This window comes from Cricetulus griseus, chromosome 3 (genome assembly GCF_003668045.3).
Source record: "Cricetulus griseus strain 17A/GY chromosome 3, alternate assembly CriGri-PICRH-1.0, whole genome shotgun sequence".
Classification (NCBI taxonomy): Eukaryota; Metazoa; Chordata; class Mammalia; order Rodentia; family Cricetidae; genus Cricetulus; species Cricetulus griseus.
Window position 1 is genome coordinate 64,901,130 of NC_048596.1, and position 26,380 is coordinate 64,927,509.

Consider the following 26,380-nt stretch of genomic DNA (forward strand, 5'->3'; position numbering starts at 1 on the left):
CCCCTGCCATTATGCAATAGACTATGTTAGTATTCAGGCATCTGTACTGGCCTGCCCTTGGAGTTCTGACAGGATACGCCCTCAGCTACAGCCACTAAGAGCACCTTCTGTGCATATTCATTACATTCCCCTTTTAAAGGGCCCTGCCCACCTCCCATCTTTTTCACTTTCTCTTTCTCCATCTCTTTTTCTCTTACACTACCCTTATCCCCAGGGACTGGTCTCTGCCCTCCTCTTGCCCGCTTTTCTATCCCTTCTCTTTCCTCTTTCAATAAACTTCCCAGCCGGGCGTTGGTGGTGCATGCCTTTAATCACAGCACTTGGGAGGCAGAAACAGGCGGATTTTTGTGAGTTTGAAGCCAACCTGGTCTACAGAGCAAGTGCCAGGATAGGCTCCAAAGCTACACAGAGAAACCCTGTCTCAAAAAACCAAAAAATAAATAAATAAACAAATAAATAAATAAATAAAATTAACTTCCTGTGTGAGTCCTTTGTTTGATGTGAGTTCTCTTAGTGGCATTTTAAAAATTACAACAGACTAATCTTCTGAAACTATAAGCAAGCTGTAAATGTTTTCTTCTATATGCATTACTTAGTTATGGTGTCTTTTCACAGCAATAGAACAGCATGACTAAGATAGTGAGCCTGTGTGAAAGACAAGGAGAAAACAGGAGCTGAGCCATAATAACCTCTTTAGAGAGCAAACCCATTGATGTAAGAATGGATCCAGACTCTTGTATGACATCTATCCCTCTTAAAGTCCTCAATTTCCAATACCATTCTATGAGGGATGTCATTCCAAAATGAGTTTCAAATCATTGGATTATAGGAAACCATAGGTTGACAAGGAGGCTTCAGTCTTTACACAGCCAGAGAGCTAGATACTTCATTTCAAAGGGGGTCCTGTTTCCATATCTGTATATGGAGCTGAATGTCCATGGGGTCAGCAATTGGGAAGAGAAGATAGTCACAAAGGAAAGAAGGCCTGGCCCACTCAAACCTTCAAGGCCGACCTAGAACCCTTGAGATAGTGTGAATCACAGTGTTTTTAAACCATATCTTGTCTTCAAATTTTAACTTAGGGACTTCATCCTTTGTGAATACTCCCACTGAGTCCCTAGTTAGCATGGGTCCAGAAGTCATAAAGCTGAAGACAAATGGGTCAGAATCAATAGGAACCCTCAGCCCCTCTGAAACAATGCCTTGCCTGAGATTCAGGATAACCTGTATCTCTCATCCAGCCCATGATCTTCCATCTCTAGCATCTTGTAATGCCATGAGAAATCTCCGAGGCTCACACAAAGCCAAGACTCCTCAGGGAAGGGTATTCTAAGAAAAATCAATTCAAGACCATTCCAAGATCACCTGGAATAATTAAGTGGAATAACACAACTGAATCGCTCACTTTATATAAAAGCAAATCTTTGAGAACCAGCCCAGCATGTCCATGTCAGATGCTGTTGTGGAATAACCTATCTGTGCACTGTGGAAATGTGTCACTCTGATTGGCTTAATAAAAAAGTTGAGTGACCAATAGCTAGGCAGTATTTCTAGGCACAAAGGATGAGAAGAAGATGAAGAAGGAGAAGGAGGAGGAGGAGGAGGAGAAGGAGAAGAAGAAGAAGGAGGAGGAGGAGGAGGAGGAGGAGGAGGAGGAGGAGGAGGAGTCACCAGGAGATGCAGAGGAAGCAGACAATGTAGGAAATGAGCTAACAAGCCAAGCCATGAGCCACTTGGCAACACATGGATTAATAGAAGTGGACTAATTTAAGCTCTAAGAGCTAGATAAAAACAAGACTAAGCTATCAGTCCAGCTTTCAGAATTAATACTAAGTCATGTCATGGCTTTGGAGTTGGCTGGCTGGACAGAAAACTCCACCTACATACAGTATGCTGCCTCTAAGTCAGACATGTTCTTTAGCTTCAGAAGCACAAATTTCTTGAATGCAGAGAGGCTTACAAGGAAGAGACTATGGGCTAGCTGGAAGTGATTCAGGAGTCTTTCTACCCAAGATGACCAACACAGACAGGAAGTCCCAGGGGAAGCAAAAGGAGACCAGTTTTCTCTTGAGCTGAAGCTTGCCTCAAGATGATTACATTCATCTAGTTTGACTCTAAGAAAAAGATCTCTTTACTCACTCCCTGTCCTGAGAGGACAAGCCAGGTGCATTCACTCAGGGTTATTTGACTGTGAATGTGTGTGCCTTCTTCTTCCAAATCTACCTATGGCTCCTGCCTCTTCACCATGAAAGGCAAGGACTACTCCAATATTCTTCTTTTCTCCCACACATCTCCCCACATCACCTGAGAGATATGGCTGTCCAGGTCTGGCTTTGTGTAAACAGATTCTTCTATCATTATTACTTCTTGGAAGGTGCTTTTGACAACAGGATCATAGAGGTCACATATACAGATGCAAGAAAGTTCCCTGATGCTCCAAACAGACCACACCACGAGACTGGCCCAGCATGGTGTATCAAGAGAACATGGAGAAGAGCTTGTTCCTAGTTCCAAGTCCAAGGTCTGCCACCTACACTCCAAAACACCTTGGACATTCCAGAGATGTGTGAGCTGTCAGTTAACCACATTCCTTATAGATAGATCCAAATACAAACTCAAACAGGAAGGTATCAACTCGCCCTCCGTCTCCAGAACATTCAAAGGGGTTCAATAACACCCAACTGGCTGCCCCTTCCCATCAAAGTCTCTGTCAATTGGCTGAGCACCTAGCAGCTGCACACTCAGATGAGAACCAAGGAACCTTGACATGGAGGGGCAACCAAAAGTGACCCACCTTGGGTGGTCAGTGAGTATTGGAATGTGGGCCAGACATGCCAAACAAGAGAAGGAGGACAAACTGACACAGCAAGATGTGCAGAGGCGCAGTTCTCCATGGAGTCAGTGAGCACACAGGCCTGACTGCGCAGGTTCTCCATGTGGTAGACTTCCAGAGAGGGTGACTTCTAGGAAGAGGCTCTTGTATTTCCCTGCATTGTGCCTCAAAGTGAATCTTCATCCAGCCTAGGCCAGTGGCATCATCATGAGGTCATGGAACAGCATTTTACTTGTTTTGGCTGTGTAAATAAGACTACTTTGTCTGCTAGTGATCTCTTTTTCTCAATAAATTTTTACATGACCCTGATATTTTACATATGTGTGTCATATATACATATATATAATACATATATGTCTTATTTACTTATGATTTAATAAATCATAAAGTTTATTTTCAAACAATTCTTCCATAACAAGTTTACCATTTCTTAGTGACAAAAAACTTTGTCAACCAATGAGATGAATGAGCTTCTACTCCTAACATAATGCAATCCAAAGTTGTACAAATTGAACACACACCGAGGAAAATATTGGAAGTCTTTGTTTCCTGCAGCTAAATCATTATTGTTAATATGGTCAATTTGACAGGATCTAGAGTTGCCTAGGAGAAAAAAACCATGTGAGGGAGTTTCTAGATTAGATTAATTGAGGTAGAAAAGGCCAATCTAAATGCATATAGCACCATCCCATGGTCTGGAGGCATGGACTGAAGACAAAGGAGAGTGAGCTGAGGCCCAGAATTCTTCTCTCTCTGGCAGTGGACACAGTTTGATCAGCTTCCTCAAGCTCCTGCCGCTGTGACCTCCCCACAGTGATGGACTGTGTTCCTTTGAACTATTCATCAAAGTATACTCTTCCTTCAAGTTGCTTTGGTCAGGATAGTTTATTGAAGCAAGGAGAAAAGTGACAATTCTGTTTCCCCAGTGAGCCAAATGTTTCAAGTGGTGCTTGATGCGATTGTGTGGTGAGATGGCCTTCAGTGTGAAGTATTCATGCTGGTGTTCAGAACCAAGTCTGCAGCGAAGTTCCAAAATGCAACATGGGTGGTCCATGCCGAAAACACCTCAGCCTCACCATGAATTAGACTTTTAATTAATTGTGGTTGTTGTGTGTCCAGAAATCTCTTACCGGTTTCATTCTTTGCACAACCCCACAGGCATCTTAACTCATCCTGTAAGAAGCTTTGTTTCTGACCATCCCTGGCACTTACTCTGCTGCCCACATGGGAAACTGGACACTCCACAATGGAGTTCTGCTCTGGGGAGTAAGAAATACTATCATTCCTTTCTTACCTTTGAGAAGGGAAGCTATATGACTTGTCTTAGATGACACGGATAGGAAGAGAGGCTTCAGGGTCTATCTTTGCTAGGATTCCACTCTAGAAGTCTGCTATTTAATAAGAGGCAGCTGGGCAGGGCTTGCTCAAGTCCTACAGAGTACCATGGCTGTGACCACTCTCCCAAGTCACCTTGCCAAGCTAAGGGACCAGTCCTCATCAAGAGAACACCCTCTCCTCTTGGGCCATACTTGACATCCAAGGTCCTGAAGCTACCTCCACCCAGATGCTTGACTGCCACTAAACCATATTTGTTTGGTTTTTATTAATTTTGGTTGGTTTGCTAGTGGCTTTTGGTCTTTTGAGACAAGGTCTTATGTAGCTTGGACTGACCTTGAACTCGAAAGCTATGTAGGATGACCTTGAAATCCTGATCCTCCTATGTCCACTTCCCAAGTGCTGGGCTGACATGGTTGTGCCACCATGCCCAGTTTCCTACTTGTTCTAAGTGAGAGATGCCCATGTGACTATCTCAGTAGGATGCTAGGCATGCAGCCAATGTTCTGTGCCTTCCTTCAGATCCTTGCTCACAAAGATGAGCCGCTTCCACTGGCTACTTCTGGTTTGTCCTTGCAGCCCCTCCTCTGCTCTTTAAAAACATCTGAAGCCCGGACCATTTAACAGCACACTGTGTCTGCTATACAAAATATTGATTGCCTCTTTCGAGACCATTTTCTCACACAGCCTCCTGTGGTGAGTTGAAAATGGAGTTCCACTCTTAACATGTACCTTTTTTCTCAAGTTCAAGCACCACAACGCTTCAGTGTGACAAGACTCATAGGATGTTCTTATTTGATTTCTACCTGGTAAGACTGCTGAGCCAAAGCATCAGCTTATGCGTAGCTTTGCTTAGACTTTCCTGTGGTGCACTCAGGGAGCAGGCTACAGTGGGGTGGCAGCGGGGGGGAGGGGGTCTGCTAGTTCCCTACCCACTGGGTACATTCCTACCCACTTACCAAGGGGATCTGGCATGGGGAAACCATCTTAGCTTACACCAGGTCAGTGCCTGAAGCCTGTAGCAAGCCATGACATGTATGGCTTCCAAGTATGTTCTATTTGGAAATCTCTCACACAATACCTTTTAGTCCTGAGCTGAGACTTAAAATTTCCCAGAGGGCTCATCAGAGACAACAGATTGATTTATATTTATAATTGTATAGGTGGAAAGGAGGGTAAACATTGATAGTGAGGTACCAAGAGTTGGCATTAGGGTGGTGGTGGTGGTGGAGGTGTGTGTGTGTGTGTGTGTGTGTGTGTGTGTGTGTGTGTGTGTGTGTGTGTGTGTGCTCCGGCATGTGCACGCACACACACATGCACGTACATGTGCAGGTACCAGCATGTGTGATAGAGCTGGGAGATGAATTCTGGGGATGACACATACACAGACACTTAGAGTCAGAAAGTTGGCTGAATGCCTCAAAGCCAGATTGAAGTTGACCATTGTCTCCCAAAGTCCTGGAGCCCCAGCAAATTCTGTGTGCCTACCATGAATGTGTGTAAATGGGATTTCTAGGTCATGTTGGCTAATTTAATTTTACCATGAATTGTTATCATACCTAAAACATTACAGCTGGTGTTTTGCAAAGGAAAATAATATTTTAAAAACACATTGGCTTTTCCTAAAGTGGTGTGTCCATCAAACCTCCTCAACTGTTTCACAGTCTGCTAATTAGATTAAGCCAATTTAATGACTCAGACATATAAAATGCCTTACCTTACCTCTCCCTCCCCCACTAATGCATACATAGACGGAGAATTGGGTGGGATAATTTTAAGGCCAGACCCATATAAGCTGGGAGATTCAAATTAAGGTTTAATTAACCTGCTTAGTATAAGACTCTCTGAACAGCGGGGGATTTTACACACAGTTACATGTGATCTGTAATAACCAGGCACAACAGGCTCCTCCATTACATGGTCCAGGATGTCCACCTTGCCCTATGCACTTGATTAAATGCCTAAAGCATGTCAATTCCAGAAGAGAGATATGGAAAGACACCATTACTCATCCTCCATGCACTCCAAGTACATGCAGGAAGGTGTGGGAATGTGAATGCATTTGGGTAGACCAGCTGTAATGGTATAAAAAGCCACGGGGATTCATCCTGCCATTAACTGATAGATCCATGAGTTTCTGATTGTCTGTATGGACGGCTTCTCACATGGCACCCTGTGATGTGTGGACAATGGAGTTGACTGAAACCCGCACCTCTATTGTAGTTGAATGAGTTGAATATTCACCAGTTAAACCGGATCATTTGTCTTCACCCTCGGGTGAGGAAAAGGAATTCCACTTGTGTTATGGAGGGTCTCTGTGATGGGTCAGGGTTCCAGGTTCCTGGCAACATAATCAAACAATAAGAAACATGCGTAGCTGACTGTGAAAGAATTTATTCAAAATAAGAAGAAACAATATCAAGTAGATGCCCTCAGAGGAGCACCAGACTCTAGGGAGATGCTCAAGAACCCTGAGTTACTAGTGGGATCTTGAAAGAGGAGTCAGCTGCTAGGAGTGGAGTGTGAGGAGTTCAATGTTTTGATGGACAGATTTGGGTAATATAAGCATTTATTCACCCGGCATGTCCTTTCCCATGATGTATCCCAGGCATGCATGTTCGTAGGATGGTAAATAAGGAATTTTCTCTAAAAGTTTATTCTGAGACTACAGTTGTCACTTTGTACATGTGTGTACCTAAATCTGATTCAGGCTGGATCTACTCATTCACTCTGGTTCAGGATGTGTTCTGGGATGTATTTACTTACAGTCTAACTATGAAAGGGGAGTTGCTAGGGCGGAGCTGAATGCTGCTGCATTTGGAGGAGGCTATGTAAGCAGGATAAAGGTGGGGTCTGAGTCACTGAAGACTAGGTGGGAGTATAGTCACACTTTGGAGGTTAGAGGGGTGGATGTGGAGTCACTTCTTCAAGTCACTGGACTGTTTCTCCTGCTCTCAGTTCTCATCCAAGCATGAAGAAATACAAAGACTTTGTGATTGATGAGTGAGCAAAATATTGTTCCCTTTTGTTGCTTTCCCTCCACTGAATGGTCGTCCCCCAGATGTTAGACTTTATAAGAAAAGCATGGAAAAGTGGACACACCCTCCAACAAAGGCTTTGGTGTGGGGAATGAAAGAGAAAATAAAGACTGCTCCAATGAATGAATGAGAGACTCTTTCTTTATCTATGTCATACTCCGTCTCTTCCAGCCACCAACCTCCAAATCAAAGACATACTTACCTACCTAGTGATTCCAACCCCAAGAGAGACACCGAGTCTGCCAGTGGGGTTTCCTGAGGAAGATGGTAGAGCCTGGGCAGTGGCCAATATGGGGTCATATCAGTTACTTTTTTCTACTTTGTGACAGGACACTCTACAGAAACAGCTAGGGAAGGAAGAGTTTATCTTGGCTCAGGGTTTGAGAGGGCAGAGTTGACCATGGCAAGGGATGGATGGTAAGATGGTGGCTCCTGGCCTCCACACCAGAATCTTGCGGCAGCTGTTATGTGGTACAAACCAGGAGGCAGTGTGTCAGGATCTAGGCTGGGGGCTGGGCCACAATTCTCAAAACCCATGCCAGAGACCTAATTTCTCCATCTGTCAATCATGTTCATGATGCCACATTAAAATTTTTCTTTATTGAAACAAATGACACTGTGTTTATGGGGGAAAAATGTTGACATTCTTTTAGAGATTCACGATAAAGTATGTAGACATGAGATGACGTCTGGGGTTTGTTGCTTTTTAATACTTCATTAGTTCATCTTCCTGCTATTATCAAGTACTTGACAAGCAGTAACTTAAGAAAGTGAGGGTTTAGCTTGACTTGTAGTTTGAAGGTACTGTTCCCTTGTGCCAAAAGTCATGATAGCAGGACCATAAGGTGGCTCGTGACACAGTGTCTGTAGTCAGGAAGCAGGAAGAGATGCATGATGGTACTCAGCTTGCTTTGATTTAAGTCCAGGACCCAGCCCATGGGATGATGCCACCTATGTTTGTGGTGGGTCCTCTCTCCTCAGTTCAACCTTCCAGAATGTGGATGGGTTATACTTCAGTACTTCATGTGCACACTTTGTCTGTCAGGGGTTGTTGTCTACATTTGCCTAACCAGGACAAGTCAGGGATTTGTCACACATAAAAGTCCCACTGCTTAGAGAGACATTGCTCAGCTACCACAGCCCTAGTGAGATTTCCATCTCTCCCAAAGCGTTCAAACAGTGGAAGGTTCAAGTCAGTATGCTGTTGGGCTCAGCAAGGAACCACGTGCCCAGCTGCTTCCAGGTCCTCAGTCTTTGTTAATCTGGAGAAAAAAGAAACACTGTCAAAGGGTGCCCTTTACTTGGCTGTGATCTGCTGCAGAAATATCCATGGTAAGAGAATAACACTTGAAGGTGACTAATACAAACATTTAGTTTAAAATGGTCTCTTGACACCTTCCTTCCATGCTCCTTAGTCTCAATTCTGAGCGCTCAGCATTGCTTGAAAAAAAGGAAGAGACTTACCCAAAATGGTGAATGATATGATGGCCCTGGGACAAACGCCACTAGACTGTGTGAACTATTGATGTCTGTAAGATTAACTCAGTTGGTCTTGGCCATGATTTGAACAAACAACAGTGAAGTACAGTAGTCAAATTCCATTTCACATACAAGTTGTCTTCTCAAACTTGTCAATAATGTGAACTTAAGGGCGCCTGATATAAATTCACTTCTTTTGCTAGTTTCCTTGACATGTTTGGTACATGTGTTATTTGAAATGAACAGGTTCTGTGCATATTCTACTCTTCACTCTCAGAAGGACATGTCATGCTTAGCTGTGATGAAATGTAATTTCCAAAGACTGTGCAAACTCTGAGTGAGAAAAGAGGAAATACATCACACCAAACTGGATTTCCTTGAAATTAGGGTCACCTGTTCTGATTTGGACATCTGGAGGGAGTTATTGTCCCTGTCACATATAATTGAGAGGAACAAGAAAATTTAGTGTAATACAAAACAGGGAAATGGAATGTTTAAATATTTGGCATTTCTTCAGCCAACACTGGGCAAACCATGCTCACAACTACAGCACAAGAACATGGGTGTGAGGATGGTAGAGATGCTGCTTTTGGGAAGTGAGTCCAGGAAACAAAGGAATGTGTTCTGATGGTACACGACGGTGAACAAGCTGTTTGATAAGCTGTGGGATGTGATGTTCCCATGTGCTTCCCTGACTGTTAAACTTTCTGCCATATTGCCAGACTTAAGTGGCCTTCTAGCTTGCCAGCTGCAGCCATTGTCTCACCTAGCTACCTTGGGAATATCCACTCTAAGAGCTAATGGCATTTCGTGGCTCTAGAAAAGGTCCACACTGCCTGTCTCCAGAGGCTTGTGAGATGCTAGAGTATTTCAGTCTGTGATGTAGACACCCTGATAGAGCATGCACTGCTGGGACCAGAGGAGGCCGACCAGAGTCTGCTCTGCCATGGTCCCCACTCACTCACTCCAGGGACAAGAAAGAAGCTAGCCTGTGCGCAGATCACTACAGACTCATCCTATCCCCTCACACGCTGATGGTCCCAAGCTGGGCCTTTCTCATCCCTCACTTTTCATGTCAACCTGGCAGTCCTGTGCAGTCTCTGATTTCAAGTGGCTTCCCAGATGCCTCTCTTTTAAAGCTGATTTTCTGTTCTTATACTGGGTTTTATGGTGTTTGCCAATCTGCACCAACCTGGAATATAGATGTATCCTCCTCTAGAAATGGGGTCTTTGCAGATGACACAAAGTTAAAGGGAGATCGCACTATAATGATGAATAGGTGGGCCCTAATCCAATGTGACTGGTGTCCTTACGAATAAAAGGAGATTTGGCCATAGAGATACATACCAGGACAAGGCTATTTAAAGATGGAGGCAGATATAAAGGATGCTAAGTAACACAGGATACTTGGAGGAAGGTTGGAAGGGCCCTCCTCCAGATCCTCTAGAGGCAATGTGGACATTGACATCGTTTCAGACTATGAATTCCTAGTAAATTTTTTTCACCCTGTTTGTGATCTTTTCTTACAGCATCTCTAAGAAAGTCACTTGGCCTGCAGAAGAATGACAGGTTTAGGAAGAGAGCACAGTAAGAGCCAAGTGAATACAAGCTTAGTGCTATAGTGTAGAAACACAGCTAGCTGCCTGTGCTCCTCGAACTGGGATCACACTGAGGGAGGTACACGAAGACTTTCTGTATTCCGTTAGGCAAGCTTGCCTGCTCTACTTAAACCATCTCCAAGCACTTGGAGGCCACCAACTGCTTTTCTCAATCCTCTGCAATTTTTATAGGCAATGGAATTTCTCCTGAAATTATGATCTTGTTGGCTGCCAGTCTTAAGCCAGAGTATTTCGGTGTGGTGTGGTGTGTGTGTGTGTGTGTGTGTGTGTGTGTGTGTGTGTGTGTGTGTGTGTGTGTGTGTATGTGTAGGTATGTGGATATGTTTGTGTATCTGTGTTGTTATGTGTTTATGTGTGTATGTTTGCATGTATATGTGTATTTAGGTATGTGTATTCTTAGATATATGCAGGGAAGCCTTATACCATGCTGGATGTTTGGAGAAGTGCATAGTATAAGAGAAACTAAAGGAAAAGACTAACAGTGTTCACTATATCATTCAAGTCTGTCTACACCTGGACAGAGTCATATGTACTGTGTTCTGGGGATCTCATGTGTATTCCTGGAGTTCTTCTACCTCAGTCCCACCCACCATGAAGTATGTTCTTCCTGGAGATCCCTGAGAACCAAGAATGCTCAGGATGGGATATTAATCACGATAGGAGACAGGAAGCCTGGACACTAGTGTGGAGGCCCAGGACTAACCTAGCCTTCTGGCCAGGATAACCAGGCACAAGCTCCTTGCTAAGTCAGATATTTGGAGGTTTGGGGGAAGATCTGCCTGTGCAAGCTAGCTCAAATGTAGAGAGTGTGCTGAAAGATCTTAAGGGAATGTCATGGATACTAAGAGGAAAACATTCCCAGGGCTGACATCCAGCAGGGAATCAGGATTTCTAAGAAATTCAGACTCTACTGCTGGGTGTGGCTTCTTATTTTGATGTCCATCAGCAATGGGCTGCACAGCCAGTGACAGAAGTGCTGTGGCTATAGAGCAGGAAGTTCTTCCAGGTAGGCAGTATTTAGTCATAGCTTCAGGACAGTCTTGTTGTCTTACCTCTCCTGTGACCTAGGGGGGGTCACTGACTGGTACAGAACCATCAGTGCTCTGGGTCACACATCTGTTCTAACAAGTAGGTCTATGCAGTGTGGCAGTTCCTATAGTGTTATCCTGGCTGCTGAGAGGAGCAAGGGCACATGAGGAGGCAGACAAGCAGGTATGTGGTTAATGCAGATTAACAAGTCGGCAGCGCCTACCTCAGCCCCCTGCTCACACAGTGACAAGCCTGCAATCTACATTTGTGCACAGAAATGTGCACAGCACACAAAGCAATGTGTATGCACACATGCATCCTCTGTTCACATACATCCAGCTACACTCCCCAACACTCAGATTAGCACTGTACACAGAGGCACTCCTGCATGCTCCTATAACCTACAGTTGTATACAGATATACACACACGTTCTATTGTATAGATGTGCATGGATCTACCCTCCCTAAAGAGTACATGCACACTCACAGAGACTCACAACCATGCATCCACACTTATATAATAAGCAGGCATGCACAAAGATGCCCAAACTAACACCCGGGACACACTCAAAGGAGGATGTACACACAGGCAGGTTGACACTACAGGAGGTTTCATTAGTTCATGTATCTTTCACCTCTCCCCACAGGTGGCTCTGCCTGGAAGACAGTCGGCTGAGAAGGCAGCTTCTGGGCCTTGTGGGCACAGGGAGCCCCAAGTTCACTATTGATTTTTCCTTTTCACTCAGCACCAAGATGGGCTCATCAGAGAATATGCTGGGGCAGTTCTGGAGCACTCGGTCGGCGGTCCTGCATGCGGGAAGCCGAGAGCCAACAGTTTGCAGAGCACAGAGGTTGCAGAAGACAAGGGCTTGCTAAGAGGGTCAGACCTCCCTCTTGTCAAAATCCTGCCCTGCTAGGACGAGGGGGTGAGGGCAAGGCAGACGGCCAAAGTGAAGAGCCGTTGAAAGTGGAGAGGAACCCAGTGCTCTTACAGTGCACACTGTTGGAGGCAGTATCCTGCAGTGGCCTTCTCTGAACTCCTGCTGCCTGGACAGAATCTCAATCAACTTTCCTGCCCTGTGTCCTTCCTCAGGCTGCCTACCTGCTACTACCTCATCCCTAAGCTCTAAAGCAGGTTGAGCCTAGGGTTGCATGAAAATGAGCGCAGAAACATGGCAGACAGCAGGCAGCAGAAGGAAGGCAAAGGCAGCTGAGATGGCCCTGGAGCTGCAGACCCTTTTGGAGCTTCCTCTTGCCCACCCCCACTTGAACCCCATTCGAAATCTGAAGTGTTGTTTCCACTTCCAAATGGAATTTTTAAAAGTGAAACTCAATGCTCTCCAACAGAAAGCGCAAATGTTCAGTTACGAGATAAATGGGGCATTAAAGAACACATTACATAACATGATTGGCTAATTGTGCAGGCGTTAAATATCTAGAAATGCCAGCGGACCTTCGGCTATGCAATGAGGCATGGCTGCTTCAGTCGGAAACAAACTCACAAGGCGACTCAGAAAATCCGGGAAAACAAATGCCTGCTACTTATCAACCCTGTTTGTAAGAGAGGAAATGAATCCCCACATTCCCATTGCAGGCTGTTCCCGGGAGCATCTGACTCTCATCACTGCTTACCTTCTAATCCACCCTACTATCATCATCAGCAGGGCCCTGATAATGCAGCCTCACACTTAAAGAAAAAGCCCTCGGTGCCTCACTCATAGTCCTTGTCACCTGTAGAAAGCAAAGAGGCCAGGTAGGTGAGGCCCAGGGAAAATGTGAGGGTCCATTAGAGCAGGATATGGCCACCCCCACTCCTCCCTTCACAGGCCCCAGCCTCCTGCCTCCACTTCTTTCTCTACACTCAGTTCTGATTGCCATGCATCTTGCAAACATTTATTAAGTGCCCACTGTGGCAGTGATGACACAGAGGCCTGTCCCTGAGTCCTGAAGCCCAGTAGCTCTGAGGTGTACCCAGCCAGTGGTGTCAGGTGTCAGTCTAGGGAGCTCAGGTGACCCACACTGGGACAGAACCATGGCACTTTCCAGACCCTCCCATCCTAAATGAGGCTTTACTTTCCCAGTTTACAGTGTAAACATCATGCTCACTGTGTCCCATAAGCAATAGGATCTGGACATCCATGGGTACCCGGAGTCACTCCATCTGCTAGTGGTAGTTGCCACAAAGAAGCTGGTGTGTGAGTTCACGATGCATCCCCTATGCTTTGGAGAAACAGTGAAAGAGGATGAAAGCTTGCTCACCCTACCTACCATGCACTGGCTGCCCTCTCTGGTCAGGACAGGGAGGAAGCAGGTGAGTAACTGAGGTAGCTACCCAGATTTTCAAATTTCTTCCTAGAGGCCAGTCACAGCTGGGAGACTCTCTGGGCTCCCTCCATCCACTATCTATCGGGCATCCAAATAAGATCTCAGTGCCATGGAAACTGCACAGCTGCACTCCTACTCAGTGTGTTTCCCTGGGGGAAAGTCACAATATGGTGGCAAGGGCCTTGAATGACCCCGCTGAACAAAGCCAGTCTCTGATGAGCTGAAGCAAGAGTGCCCATTGCATTCAGAATGCTCACTCTGAGGTCACTCCTCTTCTAATACATTGCTTACACCTGGAGATCTCTCCCCCCAGAGAATCTGGCGCTAGTGGGCACAGAGGTCAGGACCCCACTTTCCAGAGCTCCTCCCATGCCCTTTCCTGCTGGGCCAACCTGGGTGCTCTGGGCCATGAAAGGGTGGGGTAGAGAGGAGCACCTCACCAGCTCACAGCAGGCATACACGTGCCAGGACACACGTGCCAGCTGGGGGTTTGAAGACTTCCTGGGAAGAAACAAATGGCTGGGTTTCATCAGCAAGTTAAGATCCTCATTTGAAAGAATGACTCCCACCTCACACCTTACTGTAATTTTCCAATTAATTGTGATTTAAATATGTTAATGTGGCTAACTAGGTTGAGCATCAGCCTAAAGACTTTCTGAATAATGAAGCAAGAACTCCCAGTACAACACAAAAGAGGAAATGCCATTGAGCATCCTGAGAATGGAGACAGGCATGCAGGCCCAAAGATGGGCTGGCCTGGCTCTTTGCACAAGGGTGACCAACAAGGCCTACAGGGCAGACTTGGAGGCTCAAAGGACTCTCTTCTGCTCCCTCTGCTAGGTTTTTGCTGTAGTGGTCTCCAGCAGGGCCTTTTATGGGGCACTGGTGGAGCCATAATCCTAAATACCCACCCTGCAGTGTGCTGTGGCTAATTGTCCTGTTACAATTCTTCATCATTTTGCCTTTTGTGTCCTGACTCTAGACCCAAAGTACTCAACTGGGTCCTAGGGGCCAGTGGACCTGGCTTCTACTTTTACCTTCTCAATGAAACCAGTACAATAGGCTCCCAGGCAGAGAGAGAACACATTCTCCCCTCTCCAAAATAGAGGCGCCAAGGGGCCAAGGGTGGGGTCAGCTCCTGAATGGGATAAAATGCACCATGTTAGTACCCTTACCCAGGAAAACTACTGCAGCAGCCTCTGACCCATCAGGCCATGTCTGAATTCCTTGAAGACTTCAAGGCCCCCTTTCCACATTACCACACCAGTTCTCCACCCACCGTAAAACTCAACCTCCCGTCTGGATGGTAATGGAGATGATGACCATGAAGGCTGTTGTTCAGATTAAACGGGATCAAGCATATGAAAACAGATACAAACAATAAGCCTGGTGCCTCTGGAGCCCATAGACAAAGGGATATGTGTAGGATATAAATGGGGATGCCTATCTTGCCCTAACACCTCTTCTCATCTCCTATAGAAAGTTAGTACCTGGCCAGCAAGTAAGCACAACATCTGGCCAGGCATCTGGTCAGTTGCACTCTGGATGTGGGTTCTGATGAGATGTACACAGACTGGGCTTGTCAACTTGGCTGCCAGAGAAGACAACACAGGTGGACCTCAAATGACTCAACTTGATGTCCTTTCCATTCTGGTGACAGGAAGTTCTAGAAGGAAGTATTTTGTGATGGATTCTTCTAGGGGTCTTCCCCTGGGCTTTCAGACTGGCTTCTGCTTCTAGCATCTCCACACATAGTCTCCATTGATTGTCTCTCTGTATGGGTAAGGGTCTGGTGTCACCTTTTCCTTTATGTGTCCCTGTTTGCTTACTAGCTATGAACACACAGGATGAAGACTCATCGTATTGACCTCCTCTTAACCAGATCTTCAAAGGGCTCATCTGAAAATGCAATCATGTCTGAGGCACTGGAGGCTCAAGCTTCAGTCTATAACTTTGGGCTCAGTTAAGCACAGTGCAGAAACAGAACGGCCAGTCAATCCAGACTTACTTTCTTATTCGTTTGTTACCTTATTCATATACTTGTGGGTGGGGTGTATCTCTCTAGCTGGTCTAAGTAAGGGAAATTCAACAGTGGACAAGATGTTTTATCTGAAGCCTGTGTTTCAGAGGGAGAATAGACCCTAAGTTAATAAATCAGGTGGCAGAGCTAACAGAAAAATTGGAGCTGTGGTAAGGAGATAGGAGATTCAGTCACTCCAGGAGACAGGTGGGCTAGAATTTACTCCAAGAAGCACTTCACAGTTGGACGTCCAGATGGCGCTGGACTGGTCCCACCTCTTAGAGTCCCGATTCTGCCTAGCACCGACAGTTCTGTAAGGATGTTTTCATGTCACTGGGCATCAGTGGTTCATTTGTCTGAATTTTACCTCCCAGCTATAAACAGGAGAGTTCCTTTAGACTTTGCCAGTCAGTGTCGATTTAGGGAGGCAACTATGATAAATGTGCAGATTAACAGGGGCAATTTACTTACTCGTCATTACATTGAGTGTGCAGCAGTCTCTTAGCACCCTAATTAAGTAAGGGAAGTAGCAAGAGTTCCTGTGTCAATATAGCAGAAAACACTGAGCTGCAGTAGACAGCAGGCAAGGAGAGGCCACATGACTAAGGGGCAACAAAAACCACAAAGAAAAGCTCCAAGGAAAGCCCTCTATACTGCCTGTCAGTAGGTTAGCTCCCATTGCTCTGTAGCTGTCCCTGGATCTGTGATTCAGGTGGCCGTGCTGCAGCCACCTAGGCGTCTTACTCCTTGGAAGTCCAGAGCCAGGCCTGGCTTTGAAACTGGCTCATGTTACGGCTTCACTTCATTTAGCAAAGGCCTCTAGAAGGCAGAATATGAGCAGGTGATGCTGGTGACAAACAGGTCACACAAGGTCCTTAGGACATAAGCTATGCTGACACTGCTCTGGTGCCCATTTCCAGACAGGTCAGCTTTCCTCCTAAGCCACTGCCACCACCATCCTCACAAGATTTACTCCCAGCTCAGAATCCACCCCACCACAGCCAGATAGTATGGCAAGTCCCCAGAATCCATCCTCCAGAGAAGGCAAAGCTGGGTGAGGAGACCCTAGGACTACTGTGTTTGGAGAGTCCTCTCTCTCTCTCACTCTCTCTCTCTCTCTCTCTCTCTCTCACACACACACACACACACACACACACACACATACACACACACACAAATGCATGCATGCATGCACGCACGCACGCACGCACTCACGCATGCAAGCACTCATGCACATCTTTAAGTCCCTACTCTCACAGACAGCTTCCCCTGCAGCTCTGGTGGGCAGCAGCAGGAACACTCTTCTGTGGTGTACAGTCCTCCCATAGTGTATCCCGTGGTCTTGATGTCTGCTCAAGGGATGGATGCAGAGGGAATTTTGAAGAGGCCCATAGGTATGCCCATGGCTGCAGGCCTGGGGCTTTGCATGGCATAGCTAGAGCATGTACTGGGGCATTCCAGGCAGGTTTTGTTTGTTTGTTTGTTTGTTTAAACCAGCTTCAGCTCACTGACACTTCACAAAAAGGTGCTAACTTCATAGAAGAAAAACTTGAAAGACTGACACCAAGACTGGGACTGTTCTAGATCTCGTAGCTTCTCTCAACTCTCTAGATGGTTCTGGGACTTGTGTAGACCAATACACATCACCACGTGGAGCGGTTCATCCAATTTCCATCTTCTCTACTGTTTTAAAATGTTCCTTCCCCCTTTTCCTCTCTGTCTATCGCCAGCAGCTACCATATCCATTGCCTGCAGCCTCCACTTGGCTGATCCCTGCTCCCTTCAGGGACTGTCAAGAAGGCCTCTTTGAAGGGATTTCTTGACCTCACCTCCCAAGATCTCACATCTCCCTCTCTGAGCTACTCAGGATGCTGGGGTCTCTTGCCAGTTGTCCTCATCAGTGGGCTCCCTTAGCATCAGGCTGGTGTCTTGCCCATGTTTCCAAAGAGTGCTGATGTATTACCAGAAAAAAAATATTCAGCCCCCGTCCCTTCAAAGAATGAATAAATGTTCCAATTAAAGGCATTAAGTGAGTGTGGCAATACCAGCAAACCACTGGGTGATCTGTTGAAGGCCTCTCCTTCCATGTTGTTCAAGAGGAATTTTGAAGAGCTCCAGGACTCCCGGGGGCACACAGACACACGTGATAAGCCTTGCTAAAGAGGCCTGAACTTATAAAACATTGCTGACCCTGGCAACATCTTCCTCCACAGAACAAAAGCTGAATGGCATGAAGCACCACCACCAACTCCTCCATAAACATGTTGGGATGTTTCTCACTTAGGTCAACAGTGACAGTCATTGGAAGTGGCACATTTAAACGCAAAAAGCACAAGGCATTAGCAGATTTGGCCGCTCAGGGCCCTGCACCCTTTACACAGAAAGCCCTGAAATGAACACAATATACCTAAATTGTGTAAATGCCAGGACTTGGAAAATGACTTGCTCCAGTGCCCTTGATAGAGTCTGTCTCTGGCGTCCTGCCTCTGCATTCACAGAGGACTCAGTGGGGCAGATGGGAGATGGGCATCCTGGCACTTGTGTGGCCTCAGACCCAAGCAAGCCAGGAGGGAATGGTGAAGTGAGCCCATGCCGCACTTATGTGAATCACACCTGCTAAAAGCCATGCTTGCTCACTTGTTGGCCTTGTATCTGATAGACGGAGGTAGCTGTCAAGTTCCACAGTGCACCCCAGCTCTTTTTCCACAAGAAGGTACTTTGTCCCTTCTCAGGTCCCTCTGGTTATGCATGTCTAATGCCCTATGTTTCACTGTCATCTGTTACCCCCAAGACAAGCTTCATGCATATCTCACTGTGACCCACAGGCTCATATGGGGGATAGGGGGTTATCTAAGCAGGTCCTATCCCCAGGTACTGATGGGGAACTTGAGACACAGCACTGCTTCCTGGTTACCCAGTCCTTTTAGGCCAGTGTTCCATCCAGACTTAGCCCCTGCCTGGGGGCCAATGGCCTGTGAGAATTAGGGCCAACTGAACTTGGTATGGCTCTGCAAGATGGATGATGGCTGCTTTCAGGACAAAGGGCATCTAGTTTTAACTTTGTAGCCATTATCCCAAAGTTAAGAATGATGTCCCTGCCCCAGAAGCCTGGGCCACTCCCACTGGTAAAAAGATGAATGAAGGGAAAAGGAGGAGACTGATATAGGGGACGGTTAAACCACCTAAATACAAACAGTATTGACAGGGTTGTCTATAGCTTCAGGGACGTGTTCAGCGGGTGTGACTGTTTCTAAATAGCATCCTGGAAGCCAGAGGTACAAATAAGACACCAAGGCCACTAAGGGGAGAGATGTTTTATCATGACAGGATGTGAGAAGCAGATGCCTCCCCTCCACTGTCAGTCTATCTGGTTGAACAGCAAGCACCCTCCTACCCAAATCCCTATTGACCTGGAAACTGTAAATGTGACTTGATCCAGTAATAGGATTTTTAAAAACATAATCAAGTTAAGATGAGGTTGTACTGGATCAAGGTACTGTGTTCAATAATGCTACTGGGACCCGACACACAGAAACACTGGGTGAAGAATGAAGGCTGAGGGTTGAAGGGTTACAGCCACAAGCTCAGGAACACCAAGGAAGCCGAGCCAGAAGCGAGGCTTCTGTCCCAGACCCTGTAGAGGAAAGCACACTTCCCAGTGCTGTTCATTCTGATTGGCAGCCTTCAGAACAGGAAGGGACGCCAGTGCTGTTTTGAGCAGAATAGTTTGGGGTGCGTCGTTATGCCAGCTCTAGGAAGGTAACACAGGGTTCTTGGCACTGTGCCCCTACCTGGGGCCAGAAACAAGGGCCTTGTCTAAGAATGCAGTACAGAGGTTCCATGCATGTGTGTACACCTGTGGACTAGAGGGAATAACACCAGGAACCCTAGAGAATAGGGAAGCCAGGATGCAACTCCTTGTTCCATGTAAAACTGTTCCTGTCTTGTTCTTGCTCTGATGGTGTGAGAGGACAAGGTCACAGAGACAGGGCACCTATTGTCTTTGGAGCAGCGCCATCTCATACTCGAAGTCAAGCAACTGGCTCGAGACCGGCTTTCCAGATGGATCTGCAGAGGCTCAGGTCCTCCCAGCTGTCTGCGGCTGGCACGCTGGAGTCAGCCCAGATAATGGCAGAGAACTGAAGCCAGCTTTCTGGGGCTGAACATCACTCACAGTTGTCCTGCAGAGGCCAACGTGGGCTGCCCTGGACCCATGGCCCTCATTAGCATAATGGGCTTTGTCCAGAAGGAGAGAGGCAAGGAGAGAAGGTGAGCAGCTGCCTCTTTGCTGCTGGTCCTGCAGCCTGGGCCAGGAGGGAGGCACCATCTGTTGTGGGGCTGGGCCACTGTTCCAAAGGGCCAAGTGATCCAGGAGTCTGGGTGATGGTCTGACTTCAGGAAGTAAATGCCCACATGGTGCATAGGTTTCTGAGTCACTCAGCAGTATGTGTGTAGATTGACAGGCTCTGAGGTTGTCCTACGTCCAGGGTCTGCTGGAAGGTCCTGGAATTGTGCCCATCCAATTCTTAGGAAGCTCTTCTAGACAGTGACCACGAGGCCATGGCTAAAATGTTCATGCATCTCATGTTTGCCTCCAGGACAAGTTTGATAGTGTTCCCTTGCCTACATGGCCAACCTTTGCTGAGGCAGGCATTCTAGGCTAGGCGTGGGCAGAGGGGTCTGAGAAACTAGAAATGGAATTGGCCCGAAGCAGAGGACCCCCTGTCAGCATTGCTGAATGGGTTTTATTGAATGATCCTCAATGGAGAAGATCCTAGGTTCTGCAAAAGCCCTGATATTTTTCTGGCTTGCGGGGCACCTGCGACATTGTGGCCTCATAAGCACTGGCTGCTTTTAAAAGCTTAATTTTCCTGAATTTGGCAGAGCAGAGCATTTGCAGCCAGGATGTGAGCACAGAGAATCAGGGCTCTGACCTCCTTGTTGGGAGATGGGAAGCGCTCTATTCTCCTGAGCCTTGTATCCTTTCCTGATGATGCAGGGAAGAGGGACACTGGAGAGCTTCCTGGGAGAGAAGGCACTTTGTAAAGGTGACAGTGCACTGGCAATGTGTTGCCCACTTGAGCCCTACTCTGAGGATGCCCTTCATCCAGGCAAATGGAAGCTCCAGAGCACAACTTCTTTCGCAGGCCTGCCAGACATAGATCTGTGGTTCTTTGTCTATGTCCTGCCGTGATGGCTGACATGAAGCCCTCATACCTGAAATTCTTCCCTGGAAATTCCTCTGTCCTTCATTTGTCCTCAAAGGCTATCAATTGTAGGTCTGCTTAAGCAGAAGCTTAAAAAAACAATTACAGAGAGATATGCAGGTGCCCTTCCATGAATAGATGCCTGCCACTCGCCTGAATACAGGGACCCACTGGGGTATCCTCATAGCCAGGCACCCATCTGGCTTTTTCCAGTCTTGGCTTTATCCTCCCATGAGCTAAGGACTCATTCTTGGGGCCTGGTATGGATGAAGGTTTGTGTCCAGCTGAAACGCCTATGCAGAATTCTCTGACTCTGGTGTAATGGTATTTGGAGATGGGGCCCTTGAAGGTTGGCTGAGGCCATAAGTGTGGGGTCCTGAGACAAGATAGTTTGTATTCTTATAGTCACCAGAGAGTTGACTCCTACCCTCCGCTAAAGATGTCCAGTAAATACACCATTTGAACGCAGTCAACCAAGAGTCCCAGGGTGAGCCTACTTGGCTGGCATTTTCATATTGGACTCTTCAGCTTCCAGAACCACAAGAAGAAAATCTGCCCTTTAAGTCACTCTGTGTGGTCTTATGCCATAGTGATACAAGGAGGCCAACTCAGGACCCTCTCTCAATGTGAGCTGCCAACAGGACCTCACTGGACATTTGCTAAAATGTCTGCCTGGTTGTCAGACCAGTAAAAATTCTTTGACAGTCCTGGGTGCTTATTCAGACCTCTGCAGCTTACCCACAGCACATGTGCACATACGTCTGATCCCCAGAGTACTCATAGGAGTGCCTTGCCTATGTGGTGACAATGGCAGAGCATTGGCCTCCTTGCCACAGTCCCCTGAACCACAACCATTTCGGTTGTCTCTGAGTTGCAGCCACAGAAGCAGCCTTGAGGAGGTGAGGCCCACACCCCTCAGGAGGGCAGAGCACATTAAAGCTCGCAGCAGGTGCACCATGCCCTGGCACGGCTGATGTGCCAGCTGCAGCTCCAACAACTGTCATCTGACATCCTGACACAGAAGAGCACAGGGAGCCAGGAGGTTTGGGTGGTTCACTGCTCTCTCCCACCACGCCTGGACCCCCCGGCCCAGCCTCCAGCCAAACAGGTGTATGGCAGCCTGTTGCAGGTCCACAGAGGAAGCTGTAGGCTCTGGAGAGGACTCCAAAAGGAGAACAGATGAAAAGAACAAAGGGGGTTAGGCCTTGGATGACAAGCTTATTGATAACAGTTTAGGAGGAGCCAGCCTGTGGGGTGACAACAAATTGTTCCTAATGGCTTTGCCACCTGCAGGCCCCTGTCTCAGAGAACAAGCTGTCAGGCTAGTCCAAGGGAGGCCATATTGCTCTCTTCAGAGGGAGTCTTCTCACTCTGCCTGTCCTCTGAGTCTACTGTTGCAAGGCTTTATGTTGTGGTTGCAGATAACAAGACAGCCAGCACTAGAAACAGTCAGTCAAGGCATCAGTAGCTATCAGGGTCCAAGCTCCAAAAGTAAAGTTTGCTTGGTCCAGTTGAGTGAATCCACATAAGGCCTGCACCTGGAGGACAAGCATAACTTCCAACAGCTACACTGTGTAGATTCAAGGCCTCTTTGTCTAGAAGGTCAATGTTTCCAGTGTCACATCAGGGCAGGGTGGCAGGGCCCATATCTAATCTCCACTTTTTGTTACTCTGGGAATCTAACCAATCTGGGGAGGTCTTGAGGGGTATCCCTCTCATCTCACCAAGTTAGGGAGTTAGGTAGTGAGTTCTGCAGAAGGAGGAGAATCCCGCATAATGTCATGGGATGACTTCAAGTGTCCTCTTTAAGAAAAAATGATAGGAAAAAGCCAGATGGGACTAAAGCTGAAGGCTGGAGCCACTAACCACAGCCTACCCCTCCTGTTGTCTCCATCTCAATGTCGGGACAATATGGCCAGTCCATCTTGAGGGCTCCGAGGAACACCTACCTAGAGTTCCTTCTTTGCTCTATGAAAGCAAATTTCAATGCAAAGTCATGTCCACCTCCAAGATGCTCACACAGCCTGGCTGGGAGCTTAGGCCAGTACCATCATTAATAGCAAATAGTAGGCCTTGATTGTGGTCTCCATTATGTCTGGGGGTTTGTGAAGGGCAACTTAGAGCTCTACCTGTCACTTAGCAAAGCTGGCCAAAGACAAACTTCATTACCCACCAGGCAGCCAGGTCGTCACTAACATGGGGCAGAGTGGTGTCAGTGGGTGGGTACTAAAAGGCCAATGACTTTCTTCATCCACATGGGCATGGAGACTTAGCAGGTACGATATATACCTGACATCCCTGCTTAAAAAGCAACCAATCCACTGAGTGCCAACAATATAATTGTCAAGTGGATTAAGCCAAAGATGAAGCCCTCTGTCTTTTAATCTAATCATGATGTGTTTATTCAGTCATGTATCTATTACCCGGGAATCAAGCCTCCTTAACAAATAGTTTTACCCCCTCAACTTCTTTGATATGTATTATCAGTTAGACTCTGAGTCTGGGACAAATACCTCTCCATGATGGGACTCACTAGCTAGGGGGCCCACCGTCAACAAATAAGCCTTTGGAGGAGACATTTCCTATCCAAACCATAATAAGCATGGATGAACCACTTCTGCTTTAATCACACTCGAGTGACCCTCTGTGTTCTATGGCTGCTGGAACAAATGGCCATAATTGCCATGGCTTAAAACCCACCTTCTTAAACTGTGATTTACAATACTATAGGCGTTTATGTGACTGAATGTGGTTGATGGCGGGGTCTGAAAAATTTGGCAACACTAAATGGCTTCTGCATTTGCACCACCCAAAAGCCCACCCAATATCAAATGCCAAGTTAATCCAAGGCAATTCTGTAGGCACTTGTTTTGCTTCGTGTCACTGGGCAGGGCCCCACTGTAGCCTGGTTCTCAAGTACAACATGCCCAAATACCATCCTGAAATGCCATTAAATGCTACTGGAAACACCCTGGCTCCGATTAGGAATTGCTGTGTGTTTATTAATTGCAATGTTTTTGCCATCCACATAAAGTGTTCTGCTCTTGCAGAAACACGAATGAGTGACAGAAAGCAAAGAAAATCCTGTTCCCCCATCATCCCTCAGCGTGTAATCATCAAATTGGCATATCTTTAGATAATGCTGTGTTGATGTTTCAATGTTAACATTGTTGTCTGAGTTACCAACTTGAGTTTCATAGGAAGTCATTCAATGAACTTCCAATGATATCTGAAATAGCCTTAAATGTACTTCTGCTGCTTTTGTAGTGTGTATTTATGAGAAGTGGTTATTATAGAATCAAAATATTAATAGACTGAAAGCATCAAAGATACTTTCTGTCCTGTTGCATTAAATATTCAGGGAAAATTTAACTCTTCCTGTCAAAACAAACAAAGGAATCTCTGTCAAATCAGTGTGCAAATTTGCTTACATCTTTAATAAATGGTAACATTCTATTTACACCACAATTTTCAAAGTAAATTTCTCTATGATTGATTGTCAGGAAATGCTTGGTTTCCATACCTACTTTATGTTCTGACATACCAGGAGTGGCATAAAATTTTCTAGGGTAAAAAGAAATTGTGGGTGAAAAAGTTTAAAAAACTTAGCCCTGCCTGGCAAAGTGATGCATGCCTTTAATCCCAGCATTTGGGAGCCAGAGGCATGTGGACCTCTGTGAATTCAAAGCCAGCCTAGTCTACATAGTGAGTTCCTAGAGAGACCTTGTCTCAAACAAAAATAAATAAAAATAAAATAAAAAGGAGAGAGAGAGAGAGAGGAGAGAGAGGGAGGAGGGAGGGAGGGAAGGAGGGAGGAAGGAAGGGAGGGAGGGAGGGAGAGGGAGCAATTATTAAAAAGAAGCCACCTTGGCTTAAAACCATTATAGTTCCGTTGTCACAGTCTCATCTCACTTGCCAAAACCAAAGTGTCAGCAAAGCCACATTCCCATCAAAGGAGACACCAGTTCTTTCCAGCTTCTAGTAGCTGTCTATAGCCCTTGGCCTGTAGCTGTATTGCTCCAATCCCAGCCTCCACTGTCAAGTTCTCTCTGCCTCTTCTCTTTGTGTTCAGTATCTACCTAGACAAACAATGCTCAGGATTGCATTTGAAACTCACCAGGCACTCCAGTCTCATGTACACACATTTGCATCTGGACTTTGTTCTTAGATAACACCTGCAGGCCCTTGGGATTAGGGCTTTATACCTTTGGAGATGCTATGTAGACAGCTACTCCAGCTGGTGCAGGACCAACCCACTGTGGTCCTCACACAATGGGAAAATGCACTCTTTAGAGATGATGTTAAAGATGTGCATGCCTCTGTCTCAATCCTTAAAATTCAAGAAGAAACATGGGAGCTCCAGTAGGCTGATACCCAGACAAAGAATGCTTCCTAGGACTGAGGCTATGAATGTCTTTATTCCTGTCTGTCATTTCCTGTATTTTCAAAATGTTCACTTAGGAAAGGTGTTAATGTCTCAGACACATTTCTATTGCTGTGCTAAGATACCATGACCAAGCCAACTTATAGAAGAAAGGGTGTATTGGGCTTTACAGTTTCAGAGGGTGAGTCTATGACCATCATGTCAGGGAGAGGAGCAATAGGAAGGTAGGCACAAATGCAGAAGCAGTGGCTGAGAGCTCACATCTGTCCCACAAGCCCAAGGCAGGGAGAGCTAACAGGAAATGGTGTGAGTTTAGTAGGATAAAGAGAATGAAGCTTAGAAATGAAGCATTTTTAAGGTCTTGGCTTATTTTGTTCTTGTTCTCTTTATCTAAAGAAACCTCAATGTCCACTCCAGTGGCATACTTCCTTCAACAATGCCACACCTCCTTATCCTTATCAAGCAATTCCACCAACTAGGGTCAAAGGACTTAAGTATATGAATCTCTGGGGGCCATTCTCATCAAACCATCACAGGATCCTCTGTTGTAGTCAGCCCATACCCCGAACCCATGGTCTGTCCTGGCTCAGAGCAAGAGCCCTACACTCCCTGTGGTGATTGGGAAAGAGTGATGTAATGCCATAAGGAGCAGAACAAGTCACTCTCAGGTCTCAGGCACTCCTCCTGCACACTGACTTGTGAGTGCAGCCCTTTGCATTAGGTGCTGTTGCTTCATTCTGTACCCTATTCACAGGCACAAGCCTCCTTGAAGAGGTTTCCCCTGGCAGCAGGGCACAACTCAGCTCCTTCTCTAGACTTTCTGAAACTCATCCCAGCAAGAAGGATGTTTTTGTTCCCTCTGTGGCTAAGAATATTGAGGCTTTTCAGATTAAGCAACTTGCCCAAGGCCACTGGCTGATATGTAGTCCAACTGGGATTTGAACCTGGGCTTTAAAACTTCCAAGCCCAGAGTTTTCCCAGTAAACCAAGGCAAGATAAGAGTCTAATCTTATGGTTGACCAACGAGTCTGTGAAACATGTTTTTAAAGTCTTGGTTTATTTTGTTTTCATTCTATTTATCTAAAAAAAAAATGTAGAGGACAGAGGGTGA